At 30.6% G+C, this 18,690-nt stretch overlaps 1 long non-coding RNA gene across 2 annotated transcripts; it reads right to left on the bottom strand.

Annotated features, from left to right (window-relative positions):
• Window positions 1-1,549: 1,549 nt before the first annotated feature.
• LOC144551962 (uncharacterized) lies at window positions 1,550-4,451 on the bottom strand. 2 transcript variants are annotated; one of them, XR_013510897.1, is made up of 3 exons: window positions 4,048-4,334; window positions 3,483-3,572; window positions 1,550-1,760 (listed from the first exon to the last, which is right to left on the bottom strand). It is a non-coding gene; the product is annotated as an uncharacterized LOC144551962 (long non-coding RNA). The 2 variants fall into 2 exon arrangements; XR_013510898.1 differs by lacking the exon at window positions 4,048-4,334 and adding an exon at window positions 4,347-4,451 and having other exon boundaries at window positions 1,551-1,760.
• Window positions 4,452-18,690: the final 14,239 nt, after the last annotated feature.

Below are 18,690 nucleotides of genomic sequence, written 5' to 3'. Positions count from 1 at the left end.
AGTTAAGTTATAAAATAGAGGTAAGCAAATAAAAAATTAGAGGTAGACAAACCTAAATAATCTATATAAAAGTAATTAATCTTTAATTTTAGAGATAAACAGCTATAAAAGTACATAATATTAAAAAAATAAAATGAAAAACTGTAAAAACAAAAAAACAAAAACAAAAAAGCAAGAAAAACAGATGGAGGCAAAACAGGAAAATTAGAAATTGAAGTTATGTACAAATTTACAATGGTGGGTTTTTTTTTTTTTTTTTTGATAAAACAACGTGGGACTCTATCAGGGCGTGTTCAGATTTTACTTTTCACGTGGGAAAAAAAAAATTCACTCAGACTGAATTTTTTTTCCCACGTGAATAGTAAAATTTAGTTCAAAAATTTTGCAATCCCATTTCTATTCCTATTCTTGTCCGTCTGCCGAACACGCCCTCAATGTTGCCGTTGCGTCTATGTGAACCATTTTTTTTTATTTTATCAGTTATCTCCATCAATATGTGTTGCTGCAACTTCTCTTGCCCATGAAATATACGACTACACCGTTCTATGTGTATCACAAGTAGGACTGGCAAAAAAGCTCGTGGCTCGTGGCCTGCTTAGTATTCGCCCGTGACTTGATCGGTAACAGCTCGTTCGTTAATGGATCGAGTTAAAATTAGCTCACTCGCTACATACTCGAGCCATAATTAATGAGTTTGAGTTTGGCCTGGCTCGGCACGAGCCAGCTCGGTCGTTAACGAGCTATTTAATATACATAGTTTAATAGTTTAATCAGATCCATTCACTTCAAATTAGAGATATTATGATTTATTAATGTTACAACCAATGTTATGACAATTGCACTTTGGACTGTGTTTAAGTTTATTGGTAATTTTGTATGGAATATGTGTGAATTAATTATAAGCAATTAAGTTAATTTGTATGAATTTGTTTGATTTGGTATGCATAAATTTATTCTGTGAATATGTTTGTATGAATTTAGGATTTTAATATATTTGTATATATGAATTTAGCTGTAAAGTTAATTTATAGTAGTTGATTTGCTTAATTACAATTGAATTAAGAGTATTCCTCAATAATTAGTTATATAAATATTATTTTATTTTAGCCATAATTGATATGATGTGTTATGAAAATTTAAGATATAGCAGGAAAGAAAATATACAAATTTATAAATCTGCCAAGTTAGTAACGAGCTAGCTCGGCTCGCTCGGACAAGTCACGAGTCGGTCTTGAGCAATAGTTTTAGCTCGGGACCTGAAATACAAACTCGCTCGCTCAGCTTGATACACCAACAAACCGAGTTCGAGTGTGACCTAGCTTGCTCTTTAAAAGCTCGTTGCCACCCCTAATCACAAGTTTTTGATGCGCTAGATCACTGATCCTTCAATTTTTTTTTTTTTTTTTGGTATCTGATCCTTCAATTTCCGCTCAACTAAAATTATACGTCTCTGTCATGTGTTTTCCAAATTTTCAAGTAATATCGTGATTCGTGACTAATAAACTGACCACCTCCAGTGAAGAAAGAGACAAAGAGTTGGTTTTGTCGGCATTATTGTTTTGTCGTTCTTATTTTCAGCGAATATGATCATGTCAAGTATTAAATGACTGTTAGTTGCTGAGAATCAAACATTTCAGAGAGAGAGAGAGAGAGACCAATTGTAACTTCTCCTTGAGAGATAAGGTAAAGGGGGGAATATCATGCCCTTCATGAGTAATCTTTCATTCCCATGTCAAATCTGGAATCAGCCAAGGCTTTACCTGTCAAGATTTTAAATATATTCGTGTAAATGGGTTAGTATGACTTAGGCTTAGGCTTAGTATGACTTCCTACTCCGCAAGGTCAGATAATCAAAGAATCAAAACTAAGTTTTGATTTCTTGGGGCCGTTCGGCAACACAAGTAGGATTAAATCTTAATCCGCGCTAAGGAGTTCATATTCGGTTGTCTTAATCTATGAGTAAAAGCTAAGGAAGCTTAATTCAGGGGTAGACAAAGTAAAATAGTATTTTCCAACTCCGCTAGGTGTTTGTAGAGGTGCTATCGGGTCGGGTCGGGTCCGGGTACTATTATATTTGGACCCGGACCCTAATAGTGTTCGGGTCCAAATTTCGATCCATATACTTATTTGTTTCAAAAAGGGTCAGGTCCGGATCTGGATACCTATCTACCCGTAGATATTTCGGGTCCAGTCTTTCGGTTCCGGGTAGATAGATACCCGTAACTTGTTTGTGGATTATCGGGTCCGGTTCGGATATGGGGCGGTTCCGGATCTAGAGCGGGTATAGGTCACAACTCCAAAGTATTCGAGAAATTATTTACATTTAAATATAATTATAATTTCTTAAACATCTCATATAATAAATCATTATAATATAAATTAAAAACTACTGCAAAATAAAAATTATACTATTAATCATGTTTATAAATAATAAAATATATCATGCTACATAGCAAAATAAGAATAATAACTCTAAATTATTAGTTGGTTGTTGGTTGTTGGTTGTTTGGAGTACTCATGGTGTAACAAAAAATATTGAATTCAGTTTTTTGTTAATAGCTTTTGAATTCAGGAGGATGGAGGAGATATAATTTTTAGAAAGTAAAATATTAGAGATGATTATTTTTTTTTATAATTCAAAAAAATCTATGAATTGAATGTAATAGAAGAAAAAAAGTATAAAACAAGCTGGTTATGGAATAATAAATTTGACAATCATGTGTCATGTATCACATGTGTATAATATAGAACAAAAATTAAAGGGCGTAATTAAAGGGCTAGTTAAGGATGTAATTAAAGGGTAGTGTAAAACAGTAGCATAAATTTGGTTAAGTTTTATCAAATTATAGCTCAGCTGAAATATATTATCTAACACAAAAAATTGATGCAGAGTTATTAATATATATTTTATCGGGTATTTATACGGGTATCGGGTCGGGTCCGGTTATGGGTCGGATAATTAAATGATACCCATATCCTACCCATTACAGTATCGGTTCCGGTTCGGATCCGGATCGGATATTAAATTATTAATTTTGTACCCATACCCATAATTTAATCGGTTATATTTTTTAAACCATACCCTATCCAAATTAATCGGATCCGGGTTGGTTCCGGGTCGGATCCGGATAATCGGGTAAAAGTAGCACCTCTAGGTGTTTGTCATCCAGGAAGTTTAATCCTAGTAAAATAGTAATTATACAACTTAAAGTCAACAAAGTAGCCATACTTAATAAGGCTCCACTGCTTCTTACTTTTTAGTTTCGTAGTTCAATAGAAATTGATGTTTTTTGGTCATATTTGTAGGTTATTTTTTCTTTTTGCTGTGTTGTTGGAAATTTAGACTGAAAACTGAGCAGATGATCTTTAGATCAACTGTTGTGATAGTCTTAGGGCTGGTACTAGTGCATGGTACCATGTTGATGTACCAGACATTTATTTGAATAAAAATGGCAGATATGTGGATGACAAAGTAACCATACTGATTTTAGATCGCCTTCTGAAGGTTCGCAATTCTCCCACAAGTCTTCTTGCTCATCCACCCCATGTTCTGTCATTTCTACTGTGTTATCCTGAAAAAACAAAAAAGAGGCAAAAACATGATTATGTACAAACAAATAGATGCAACTTTGCTAAAACATAGGAAATTTGCATTAGTAAATGTAATGTTTATTCTCCCAATTCGACATAGTTTCTGCAGAAAAAGATACAAAGTGTGCTTAATGAAAGTCGGTGAGATGAAATAAAAGTTTGATCTAAAAATAACAAAATCTGAACACCAGGAAAGAGTAAGCCAAGTGTTAATCAGATTGATGGCAGCTGTTATTTCATTTCTCGTATTTTCAAGAAACAGTGACATTTTCCTTTCAGGTCATTAGTTATATTAACATGCAAAGGAAAACTTACTAGGTACCACAAGCAAATGGTAAAACGCAAACAAATTTCTGGACGGGATAGTTTCAATCTATGCCATCATTATTCATGAGTTAACCGTGCTTATTGAACAATACGCTCAATAATCAAAGAAGAACATTATTTACAATAAACCTTTATGTTACGATCCTATTCATCAGTACCTGTCGTTGATACTGGAAATGATCTAAACCAGTTAAATCTGTTAGATTTAACCATTTGATTCAATTCAACCCCCACTCGCCAGGGGTAAAGTATATTCCTTTCCCCGAATCAATGTAGACACCAAACAAACGACAAAGGTGAAATCCCTTTGAAATTAATCATTCATTTTTAATTCACGACGACATTTTGCGGAGCTAATTTAACTGATCGAATAATTAGGTGTTAGAAATCAGAATAAGTAAAAATAATCTAGATAAGAGAGAGCTAACCTCTTAATTAAGCTTGCCAGAGAGAAAGAGTATGAACTGATTGGCCAAGGCCCAAGGCGACCTTTTAAAACTTGTTGCTATTTGTTTAGAGATGCTAATGCTGTGTGATTTCCTTTTAGACCCTTCCAATTTTCTTAATTAGAAAATGCTCTTTTACGCAATAAAACTTAAATTTGTCAATAAGAAGTCAAAAATTACTACATGATTCTGAACTTCCTTTAATCTGCCTAGCGGATATAAAATATTTTCAGGACTGCAAAATAATATTCTGCCACCAGCATTTGCCATTTTAGAATTTTATTATTCGGAGATCACATTATATACAATAATCATCACAAAATATCTATTATAGACCTGGCATCACGACTTAAGAGTGAACAATCTCCGCCGTGCGTTACAAATCGTGCGGTTTCGTTGTGGGTCCAATGAGATGGGCGAAGAGTCGTTTTGAGAGCAACGTCTAGTCGGCCTGGTAATAACTAGTTACTAGATGAGGGTCTCGAGTAACTAGACAAGCTGTTGTATTGCAATATTTCTTTTTTGAGAAAATGTAATGTCTTCCTCCTTTCAGTCCCCGTAAAATTTCCGTAACTATTTTATCCACTATCTTATCCATTATTTAACAGAATTCTAACGGTATGTGAAATCATTGAGATTATTTTTTGTTTCGTTCCGCGACTCTACAATTTAATTGCCAAATAAGAACGGAATTGTTTGTCCTTTTTACTTTTTTATATTAAAATAATATAAAGTTTATGGTTTGAGATGTTGAATCAATATTTTAACATAAAATTTCATCATAATATTTTATTTTTTTCACAGAACTGTTAACTTATTTGAAAAGTTGAATTATAATATTTTAATATAATAAATGTTAAATATTAGAAAACGATTCAATAATACAACAAAACAGTACAGCGAAACAATACGGCAACCCTTGTGTGTTCAACGAATTCATTTTGATGGTCAACGTTTGAAATAATACGGCAATCCTTTTTTTCAACGAAATCATTGAGATGGTCAACGCAATTTGGCCTTCATACCTTCTTCTAAGATACCTCACCTAGTGAGTAGAGAAGGTTAGTTTTGTAATTTTTCATTGTTTTGTATGTACAAAGGATTGTAGTACTGAACACCTCATGATTGAATATTATACTGAATTTATTTATTTTTTCATAAAAAATGTGACCATTTTAGGGTTTTAAATTCAATTATGTGCGGCCTCGATTTGCTTTTCAGTGTTTTCATTTTGCATGTTTAACATATCGTTTTCTCATCATTCTGATTTTTTTTCTTTTATATGTAATTATCCTCATCTTCATCATAATCATCGTCAGAGTTATTAATTTAATTTTGGTGTGCAGTGTGGCTCGTCTTGCATGGTTGCACCTATCAAGAATCAAGACTGGATACGTTGATCTTAGTACGCTGATCTTCGTTGTGGGCATCTCCTTACTAGTATTGATTGGAGGGTATTTTTGGAAAATAGGCCACTGGTGAAATACACTTTGCATCAAAGTTTTTTATTTGCATTTGAGGCCTGAATTCATGCTATTTAGTCAACTCGAACAGTAGGAATATTTTGTAGTTCTGTAAAATAAAAAAAAACTGTAAAAACAAATTGAATTTTTTTTACGGGTTTATAGTATTCAATAAAGTTGTCTACAGAGTCATGTGATAAGGTTTATAGAATTCAAAAAATACATAATTGAATTTTTTTACTGGTTTGCAGTATTCAACGAAAATGTCTACAGAATTATGTGATCAGGTTTACAGAATTCAAAACAATTGAAAGTATCATTTAGATGCAAATTTTAAAAAATAAAATTTGAAAAATAAAATAAAATTTTGAAAAAAAATTAAATGTGAATTTTTTTTACCAGTTTACAGGATTAAATGAAACTATTTACAGAGTTATGTGATAAGGTTTACAAAATTCAAAATAATTAAAAGTAGTATCTAGAAGGAGATTAGAAAAAAAAATTAGAAATTTTTTTTTTGAATAAATGAAGTAGTGTTATGCTATACTTTCTTAGGTGAGCTAGAAAATATCTAATTTATTTTATTTTCATAGGTGAATTTGAGTAAATGAAGGCATGCTACAAACATCATTCGAATTTTATCCAATGATAAGCAGTGTTATGCTATACTTTTATAAGTAGTGTTATGTTAGATTTTTTTTGTTTTTCATGTTTGCTTTGATTTGTATGAAATGTTATATTTGGTGGAAACCATTTATGTTATTTATTGGTAATTAATTTTGTTTTGTGTAAGAATCATGTCTCATTGTTAGACATAATAGTATGTGTTTTTTGAGATTAGTTGTTATGTTTACAGTATTTAGAGTACAGTTTTATAAAGTTTTATAGTAAGATTTACAGAATTCAAAACATAAAATTTTAGTTTTTGGATGCAGAACATCAAACAAGATAAAATTCACAAATTACAATTTAGGTTTACCTAATTCAACACTTAAATTTACAGAGTTATGTGATAAGATTTACATAATTCAAAATAATTGCTCCATTAGTTTACATGATTCGTTGAATTAGTTTACAGGATTTAGTATTGAAGTTTACCGAATTTGCTCCATTAGTTTACAGGATCTTTGAAAATATCTGGGGGATTTTTGGGGGACTGGAGTTGGGGGATCTTTGAAAGGTAACGTCCCCCGGGCTACAGTCCCCCGAAAATCCCTGTGTATAAAAGCCTTCCCTTTTTAGCTTAGTTCTGACGCGCTTTCAACTACCATAATTTCAAGTACAATATGTATATTCACAGGATAATATGTGTATGTTTACATGATAATATGTGTATGTTTACAAGATACTATGTGTATGTTCACAGGATACTATGTGTATGTTCACAGGATAATATGTGTATGTTTACAGGATAATATGTGTATCTAGAAGGAGATTTGAAAACAAAAATTTGAAAAAAAAATTTAATTCTTTTTTACATTTTTAAAAAAAAATTTGAAAAATAAAATAAAATATTGAAAAAATTTAAAAATTGAATTTTTTTTTTACCGGTTTATAGGATTAAACGAAACTATTTACAGAGTTATGTAGTAAGATTTACAGAATTCAAAATAATTAAAAGTAGTATCTAGAAGGAGACAAAAAAATTTAGAAAAAAAATTTCAAAAAGGAATTTTGAAAAAAGTTTTGAAAAAAAATTCCGAATAAAAATTTTGAAAATAAAGTTTTGAAAAAAAATTTGAAAAAAAATTCCGAATAAAAATTTTGAAAATAAAATTTTGAAAAAAAAAATTTGAAAAAAAATTTGAAAAAAAAAATCGAATATTTTTTATATATTTTTGTTTACAAAGTTTTAATATAGTCATGGTTAGTTTTTAGTTTTGAAAAGCTGTTAGAGATCTTTTAGATGTGGTCCTGGTCAAAGGTTTAAAAGTGGTCCCAGTCAAAGTGGTTAAAGTGGTAGTTAAAGTGGAAGTTATTGGGGACCACACAGAATTGAAAGTTTTATGTTGACAGGATTTGTTGAATTAGTTTACAAGATTTAGTATTGATGTTTACAGAATTAGTTGAAAATATCCGGAGATTTTTTGGAGACTGGAGTTGGGGGACTGTTAGCTGCTTCCTTCTTTTTTTTATGACATTTTTTTTCTGTGATCAGGGTCTCAAGTAACCAGATAAGCTGTTGTATTGCAATATTTCTTTTTTTTATGACATTTTTTTTTTCTGTGATCAGGGTCTCAAGTAACCAGATAAGCTTTTGTATTGCAATATTTCTTTTTCTTTATCACATTTTTTTTTGTATTTGAGTAAAAGTTAGAATTTAAGTCATCTAACTATTTAATATGTATAAGAATTATTATATTTGAATTTTGAATCTATGATCTTTCACACGAAGGATGTTGCTTTTGCCACCAAACTAAAACTATTTTTTTATGACATTTGATACGCTGAATTATCTTCTTTTTAGAGAAAGATGAGGATCAAGTTCTCAAATTTCATTTATATGGACACGATGAGTATCAATACTACATTAACAATGCCGTAGTCAAAATTTGAGTTGTGGGTGACCAGAAAATCGGATTCAGGTTTTATTTTTACTGTTGATTTGCATTCTTTGGGCAAATTGGGTTTAGGTTCGTTTTTTCTAAATGGGTATGGGTTCAAATCTCCTCGATCCATTACTCCCTTCCTATCTCTACCTGAGCCACCTATCGAATTGCGCGTCTGGCTACCGAATCGCGTCTCCTTTATCACCTCTCTTTTTTTAAAATCGCGTTTTTATTTGTTTGTAATCACTCTTGTTTTTTTTTCTTCCGACGAATCGCGTCTAATGATATTTTTTTTCTGAATAGCGTTTTGCACACAAATCGGGTTCGGGTTATATTCTTTTTTTTTAAAACAGAGTATTGTAGGATTGGACTGCGAAATTAGTTGAGTTATAAAATAGAGGTAAGCAAATAAAAAATTAGAGGTAGACAAACCTAAATAATCTATATAAAAGTAATTAATCTTTAATTTTAGAGATAAACAGCTATAAAATTACATAATATTAAAAAAATAAAACAAAATGAAAGAAAATGAAAACTGTAAAAACAAAAAAACAAGAAAAAAAAGCAAGAAAAACAGATGGAGGCAAAATAGGAAAATTAGAAATTGAAGTTATGTATAAATTTACAATGGTGGATTTTTTTTTTTTTTTTTTTTTTTTTGATAAAACAACGTGGGACTCTATCAATGTTGCCGTTGCGTCTATGTGAACCAGTTTTTATTTTTATTTTATCAGTTATCTCCATTGATATGTGTTGCTGCAACTTATCTTGCCCATGAAATATACGACTACACCGTTCCCTCTGTATAACAAGTTTTTGATGCGCTAGATCACTGATCCTTCAATTTCCGCTCAACTAAAATTACACGTCTCTGTCATGTGTTTTCCAAATTTTCAAGTAATATCGTGATTCGTGACTAATAAACTGACCACCTCCAGTGAAGAAAGAGACAAAAGAGTTGGTTTTGTCGGCATTATTGTTTTGTCGTTCTTAATTTCAGCGAATAAAATTAAAAATAATGTCCAGTCCAATACAATTGATCTTAAATATTAGTTTTTATATGAGCGGCAGGTCTCAAGCTCATTTCCACCTAAAATTTAGAGAGAAAATAGGGCCTGAAGCCCTGATTACTTTCACTAGATATAAAAATCCTTTCGTTCCCATGGAAATGCCGATAAAAGTAAGAAATGTTCATTGTAACATTTAGCATCTCCTCAGCTAAACAGAATCTCAATCAATTAGCTTTATTTAGATATGAAGTAGCATCATGAGTTGCCAAGAAAAAAAAAAATATTCCCGCATTATTGCATACGTAGTACTTTTGTTCATTCGCGTCTCTTTACTTTATTTAAAAAAAAAATTACAAACTTTTGTGAATGAAAAAATAAAGAGGAGACAAAAGTATAGTCCAGTTATTATTAAATGTAACCCCATACAACTGTAACACTATTAGCTTTTGATTTATCATGTTTTATATTTAAACAATTGTTTTTAGTTTGTTTGTACTTAGAATTACTTTCGATTTTAAGTTACAAACTGACAGCTAATACGACTTAAAATAGCTTATTGATTTATTTATTTGTTCTTTTAAAAAAAAAAAAAAAAAAAAGCACGTTTGGCAACAACACCAACAACAATAAAAAAAATATTGTTCCACGAAAGAATTAAAAAGATTTACAACTTGTAACAAAGACAATGCTCTTTGTATGAAAAGTTGTAAGTTTGAAACTCAAAAGAGCAATTATTTGTGGATTTTAAATAGTTAGATAGTTGGCACAATAAAAAGAGCAACAAAAATCTTCACAACATGCCATCATAATTCACACTGAAAAAAAGATAAAAAAAGAAAATTGTCTATCTCAAACAAAAATGTCTAGATAAAAAAGATTTACAACTTGCATGCTAGTGTATATTTCTTTTTTGAAATGAAAAGCTAGTGCATCTTTAAAATTGAAGTTTTTTTCTTTTAAGGAAATTTCATTATTTGATTTAGTAACAAATGATAATATCTTCTTCGTGGAGATCGTAGATTTAAAATATAAATAAAAAAATATTTATGGACATTAAATAAAAGTAAACAAGTTAGATCTTTATGTTTCTATCTCAAAACAAAAATCTTCACATTTCTATCTCAAACAAAAAAAAATCACAACATGCGATCATAATTCATACAACAATAAAAAAACAAAACATTGTGACCCAAGAAGACAGGAAATCAATCTGCTGATACATTCCCAAACATCAAATATAGAGTAGAACTAGGGTGCTCTTAAGCTCACCAAACTGTTTGGTGAGCTTGACTCTAAAACCCATCAAATCAATTTCAAATGACGAATCTGAACCGTTGAAACCCGCCTACCTTATGTGTGATGCGTCTACATGTGAAATTTTTAAACATTTGAATTAATTTAGTATAAAGTCAAGCGGTCAAAAAACGTTCAAAAAATGAATGCACTAAAATTAATTTATTAACCTTCTAATTTTGACCGATTGACTTTATACTAAACTAATTCAAATCTTTAAAAATTTCACATGTAGACGCATCACACGTAAGATAGGCGGGTTCTAACGGTTCGGATTCGTCATTTGAAATCGATTTGATGGGTTTTAGAGTCAAGCTCACCAAACACTTTGGTGAGCTTAAGAACACCCTAGTTCTACTCTCAAATATAATAAATTAATACAGTGAATACATAAATTATCGTTAAGTGAAAAGAAAAACATAATATCTATTGACACGTGAAAATATGATCTTTCTTATTGACTAGTTAAGTGTCCGTGCGTTGCAACGGAGAGTGAAATATTATTTTGATCACTTTCTTTAAATGTAATTAATTTTTAATTAATTTCTTCATTATGTTTTCATTTGCCGTGGAGATTGAAAAATCAATTATACAATTATTTCATCTTTTTAACTTTGCTCACTTTTATGAAATGGATGTAAATGCAATTATTTGAATTTTTGTAGTCAATTATACAAAGATATGTATTTTAAAGATCAGATAAAAATTTGTTTTAAAGATCAGATGGAAATTTGTTTTAACAAAAGTATTGAAAGTACTAAATTTAACAAAAATATATATACCTCAACACTATTTCTTGCTTGACTTCCCACATTGGCGTATGTTTTATACTGTTCAATTAAGAAATCAAAACATAATGCAAAAGTAAATAAAATCGCACTCTAATACCAAACATAGTACCATTAACCAAAATCAAATCGCAGCCATAAATATAAGAAAGAAAACGGGATTAACTTGGCCTTTTGAAGGCAGCACACTAAATAATTTGTTTTCATCAATGTCGTTTGAACTTTCAATGACGGGATATCTCTACAATTTTTTACAGAGCAGAAATCAAAGAACCAAATGGCGGGACAATTATTTTCTTTTTTTCAGAGGAGAAATCAGCCTAATAGCCTATATTTTTTTATTATAATTTCTATAAATAAAAAATTCTCACAGATGTGTACTCCGTCTTTTGTGTTTTGTCTATCCACACACACACATGAACACAGAGTCCGGATCCCCTGAAGTAACTCAAAGCATATGGGACAGTCGGGATCGAAGATCAAAATTTGAGGTACCTTAGATGATATGAATTCCATGCAACATGCACACAAAAGCCGAGAAGAAGACAAATTAGCATGCCACAAGACCCATAACCCAAAATCTCGAAGAATAGAAGGAAAAAAGAGGACACGCGGCGCTGTTTGTGGCGTCGTCGGGAAGAAGAAAAAAACAGACGCGTCAGAAGGAAAACGCGTGGAGAAAAGAGGAAAACGCGTGGGGAAGGGAAGGAAAGCGTGCATAAATGAAACCATTACTATGTGACTTTTCATGTGGTGTATACTTCTTTAATTAAATTTAGGTTTCTACACGCTTGACTACATGAAACAGGTGTATAAAATCAAAATTATTCGTTAATGGCTTTGATTGAACTGTGTTTTTGATGAGAGGCTGAGATTTACTCAATCAACGGCTGAGATTCTCTCTGGGTGAATAGAGCTTTGGATCCTAATTTTTTCAACACTCTATTATAGTAGTACGATACGATACGATACGATATTTATTTCCCGCAGCTGATTTACACTGAAAATTATGACAAGGCCGGGATCAACAAGCATTTATGAACGAGATTTTCAGGCCCGGCTTGAACAGGATTATAGTCACTGGATATTGCTAGGCATTGCATTGATGTTGAAAGAAAACATGAAACCGCAAATTAAGGCTTAAGCCCAAAATAGGCTTGGCTGGGTACCTAATAAGCCCATATCATCATAGCTTAACTAAAACAATGGTTGGTTACCTTTGGACCCAAAAAGCAAACAATCACAAACATATGTAATGCATATTTTACATTAAAAAAAGAGTGAGTCTATGGGACTATGCATATTACGATTTGGCACAGTGCTACAGCTCTATATTCGAGTTTTCAAATCCTAACGGTCGATCTGAACCGTTCATCTTGTTCTCCATATTAATATGTGTTTGGAGATCAAATTTTACATTTTTTGAAAAATTTTGACTATTTTTTTAGATTTATTGAAAATCACTGTTTTTGGATGGTCAAGAATTTTCAGATCAAGTGATTTTCTAAATATCTAAAAAAATAGTAAAAAATTTTCAAAAAATGTAAAATTTGGTCTCCAAACACATATTAATATGGAGAACAAGATGAACGGTTCGGATCGACCATTAAAATTTAAAAACTCGAATATAGAGCCGTAGCACGGTAACAACCCGTGATATGCATAGTACCATAGACTCACTCTTAAAAAAAAAGTGAAACGATCCATCATATTAGAAATACACATTTATTAAAGATAAACCACATGACTATCAGAACACTGAAGTTCTGATTCATTAGATACCTAAGCTGGCAAAAGTGTTATTATTTTGAATAAAAAGGTAATTATTATAAATTTATTAGTATTATATAACTATTTCGTTAATTTGAAAAAAGAAAAGAAAAAATATTCTATAGTAATGAATACTGCACACACCGCATGCATTAATGTGAAGTTGGAACTCGCAGTTACTAAGAAAAGATCATAATAGACTAATAATCAAGTAGCTGGTGCCAAACTTGCATATATTTACGAAGCGTGCACAATTTAAAATAGTCTAAATTGTGTACGTATTGCTTCCTTCTGGCCATAAAAAAAACATTTGGAAATTGGAATCTATGCTTATATCAGCCAGAAACATAAAGCAAGCAAAGTACAATATTTTACTAACCACAATTTTAAATGTCTAAACTGTCCAAACATGTTCATTGATTTTAAAACAAGCCTCTGTCTCCATGATTCGGAAGATCTGTCTGTTTAATTAATTTGTTAATGTCCACCATGTATCCACCATTCTCTGTATCTAGTTTCCATTTCTTTAAATCTGCACATTTCTGGTACAAACGTTCAGCTTTAAAAAGCTGCCTGTAGAGTGGGAAAGACGTGTCGTGCCTTGACGTGATCAGAGGCGGATCTAAGATTTATGTCAGGGTAGGACACTAATCAGATTCAAATCCATTAACTTATCGGGTACACAATTACAATTCCACTGTTATAATCATAAAATCGAGTGACACGGTATTGAAATATTTTTAGTAAACTAATTAAAAATTCGTTTAGCACAATTCAAAGTTAGACTGTTCTTAGCCAATTAACAAATTGAAGTCAAAGTTTAGATAAAAATTTAATCGAAATATAAGTGTTGAATAATAAAGGCACAAAAAGTTTGGTCAATCAATTTCTTAGAATTGCAATAATAGATTACACCGTCAAATCTTTCTCGTTCTCATATTCTCGGAAAAAAAAACGAAATGCACATAATCGACCAAAACTCAGAAGAAATCGGTTCAAGAATCAAACTAGCTCGAATCAGAGGTAGGCACTACATCGAATCAGGATTAGACACATTGAACAATTAGTACTTGATCGAACTAAAAAAATTCAAATCCAGGGGTAGACACTTGCTTATCCCAATTTGAACATAGATTTGCCAATGGACATGACTAGCACATCGTGACTTTGGACTTGTGTCATGCCATGACTAAGTTAATTTTTCACGTGTCATGACATGTCATGACTAAAATATCAATGGATGGTCACAGCACGTGAATAATCACGCTACTTGAGTCACATCGTGCCTAAACGTGTTGTGTCTAAACATGACTCGCGTGACTATTTTAAATAATAATTTTAGGTCAAGTTACTTAACTATTTAATATTTAAATAAGATTTAGGTGCTATAGATAGTATAAAACCTTCCGTGCTACGATGTAAAAAATATATCATATAAACTTCAAACTTTGATCTAAGTAACTCAATAAATCGGTTATATAATGAACTTGTAGATGGAATACCAATTTTATTGTTTTGAAACTATTTTACTATTTTTTATGATTTATGAAATATGGTAAAAAATGGCTTTAAAATAAAAGAAAATTGCCAATGTTTTAGGTAATTTTATGCCATATTTCATAAATCATAAAAAATAATAAATTGATATTCTACAAGTTCATTATGTAACTAATTTATTGAGTTACTTAGATCGAAGTTTGAAGTTTATATAATATATTTTTGAGGCCATAGCACGAAAAACTTTATACTATTCATAGCACATAATTAAGTCTTACTCTTAATATTTATAACAATCCTCCATCTAAATTTCATAACCTTTCACCTTATACACATAAAACATTGTCTTTATCATTAGACTAAATGTTGGTTTTCAACTTAAAATAGTGCTCCTTTGTCATCGTTCTTTGATGCATTAATTTCAAACAATTCCAAACTGGCCATGTAATATCATGAAGGAAAATCAAGAAGTAACCCTTTAGGTATGTTTGGTTAGATTGAGAATATGCTATTTTTAGGATTAGACTATTCGGAATAGCCTATTTGGTCTTTAATTGAATTATAATAGCTAAAATAGTGAATTCAAATTTTTTATCTTATTAGAATATACTATTCTTAAGTTAAGAATTTGAAATTTGACTATTCTAATAAGACAAATAATAGCTATTTTTTTATTTGACTATTCTATTTATTCTTGTTTTGCAACCAAACATACCCGTTAATCAATGAAATGAATAAATATGTAATACCATGTGGAAACTTAGTAACTATATTAAAAAAAAAAATCCTGTGAATCTTAAGACATATAAACACAACCAACATACTCGATCCACAGAATCAGATGCATGATCAGTAAGGAAAAACTGAGCACAGAAAAAAAATATTGAGGGAAATTCTGCTTTTTATTAAAAGAACTTTTGCTTCTATTTTTATTAATTAAAGTGTTATTCTCCTTCTTAACCTCTTTTCTTTTTGTTTATTATGTTAATAAATTGTATTTGGAATTATTTTTTTCGACCTAGTCACCACTCACCAAACGCTGTATGTCTTCCTTTTCCTTAAATTAAATTAACCACCGGAGTCCCCAGCATTTTGTCGAAGGCCAATAAAGGGATTCTACGATTATGTCTTTGGTTCTTTCTCTTAATATAATTTTCATTTGACAAAGACATAAGAAAAGAATCATTGACATATTATTGCAATCTGATCTCAAGTGTATTTTAATCACCGTTTTCTGGAATAGACAGACAACAAATCCCTCTTTAATCTCAAGGACGTGACATGCTCACGCTCTTTCCGAGCAATTTCCAAAACAAAAATTAATAATAGATGAAATATTTGTCTCCAAAAGACCAACTGTCTCCTCCTAGGAGGCTGATTATTATTAATTAAGTGGCCAATACATATACACGATTAAAGAGACCAATTTTTTTGTCCACAATTGAAGTGCTTTTAAGCAGAAAAATATAATAAAATGTATTTGAAAATTGTCTAATAAATATTTTTCATGGCTTGTGGGATTCGGATTATTAGTGCCATGAAGTGCTTCAATAGTTGAATTAATATCAGAAATAAAATTAAGGAAGGAATTGTGGGATTTCTAAACTAAAGATCTTGGATTACAGCACAGCAGTTAGGAAAAAAAAATACATATTGGTGGAATTTCTAAACTAAAGATCTTGGATTACAGCACAGCAGTTAGGAAAAAAAAATACATATTGGTGGAATTTCTAAACTAATTAAGATTTTGGATTACCATAGAGCATCTGGAAAGAAAACATACCAGCTGCTACATGAGAGCAATTAATTAATAAATCATTGTGATAATTAACGTATATAATGCATTGCAAATTAGGTTCCTTGTTTCATTTAGTCCTTTGCTTCTTTTGATCTCAATCCACTGTTTTTGGCCATGTTTTTCTTAAAAAAGTGAATAGCCAGACAGACATTCAGTAATAACCTACTGTGCTTTATGCAATATTCATGTGTTTAATTTTAAGAGTGGTTAGAATAATGAGTGTGGAAGTTTCAAACAGCAATTGTGAATTTTACAAGAGCAGAGTGTAGATTTTGAAACAATAACAATGCATTTTGCAACAGCTCATTGTGCACTCAATGGTGCATGAAAAATTAAATTTGCAGTATTTGAAGGGTAAGATCACACTGAGGATAGTCATCTTGTCCATACTATAATACTATATTATTGTAGAAATAGCATACTATCTTATTATGTATAATAATTTTTAACTGAAACTTAGTCTGTGTTATTATTAGTTAGAGTATGTTATATCACATTTATATTATTTTTACTCATTTTTATTTATGAATTTATACCAAATTTTTGTATAAACTTTCCAATATTGCAAAACATGTCTATATCACAAAATGTACATTTTATCGTTTTTAGTTTACACTGTGTAGAGCAAAGGGGCTAAGCATCCCTTACAAATTGATATTTTATACTTTAGTCCATTAAATTTTATAATTCTCATGTATTAATACCTTTTAGCTCTCTTTATCAAATGAAATTGCACTGTATTTGACTTTTTAACGCCCAATCTTTATTTTCTAGTTCCGCCCCTGAGTCAATCCTAATTTTTTTATTTATATCCAAAAATAATATAAAATCTAAAAAAATAACCAAATCGCTGCTGTATTTCCAAAATTACCCAAACCGGAAATTTTTTTTACGGTTTTAGCACCAATTACCGGAAAAAAATTTCCCGAAAATTGATGTCTAAAACCAGAAAAAAAAATTCCGGAAATGGAATTTTCCAATTTTTTTTATTTTTTATAAAACTCATTTACATATATACATATACATATATTATATTATATATACATATATTATAAAAAAATTAGTTTATATTAAAAAAAACCCAAACGACATTTATAAACAAAATAACAATCGTTGTATGTCTACCGTTGAATGAAAACTTAAACTGAATTTTTGAGGCACTAAATTTTTCCGGTAATTGATGTTATGACCGGAAAAATTTTTAATTTTTTTTTGGATATAAATAAAAAATTTATATGTATAATATATGTATATGTATATGTATATGTATATGTATATCAAATTTGACCTCTGCTGGTAAATCAGCAAGTCTGGACTGATACAGGGATCAAACTGCAAAAGTGATTACACCAACATGTAGAGCATTAAAAAATACACAGAATTGATACAAATTTTAATTTATTTGGATTTTTCTACAGTTAGTTATGAATTTTCAAAGTTCAGCTTTCGAAAAAACTTTAAACAGTCATAACTTTGGCTAGGAAAGTTGGATTTGGATGTATGACCACTTTTCGGAAAGGGGGGACAAGACGGATCTGATTTTGTTTGGGAAAACCCTGAATATCGTCACATCCGAAGCATCAGAATTTCAAAAAAATGTCGTTTAGTGCCTCAAAAATTCAGTTTAAGTTTTCGTTCAACGGTAGACATACAACGATCGTTATTTTGTTTATAAACATTGTTTTTTTTTATAAACTTATTTTTTTTATAATATATGTATATATAATATAATATATGTATATGTATATATATAATATAATACATGTATATATATATAGAGAGAGATATAGGCTAATGTGATTTCGGTAACATATGGGTCGAAATATACACGGTCCAAATTTGAAATTTCAAAATTCAAAAAGTCGATCTGAACCGTTCATCTTATTCTCCATATTAATATGTGCTTGGAGACCAAATTTTACATTTTTCTGAATTTGTTTACTATTTATTAAGCCACTTGGAAAATTGCTGATCCAACCGTTGGGAACTCTAGTTCGCTTGAGAGAGAAAGAGAGGAAGGGGTCGGGAGAAGGAAAAGAGGAGTTCAAATTTCAACTGGAGGGTCCTGTTCCGCCCCATTTGATTTTCAGCGAAAATTGTCTGATATGATTAGATTGATATTGCACGAATCTGGAAGGAAATCTAAGGGATCAAAATG

Source organism: Carex rostrata, chromosome 1 (assembly GCF_964058835.1).
Source record: "Carex rostrata chromosome 1, lpCarRost1.2, whole genome shotgun sequence".
In the NCBI taxonomy this organism is placed as follows: Eukaryota; Viridiplantae; Streptophyta; class Magnoliopsida; order Poales; family Cyperaceae; genus Carex; species Carex rostrata.
Note: the sequence above shows the minus strand (reverse complement) of the source record. Positions and strands in the feature narration are given on the sequence as shown.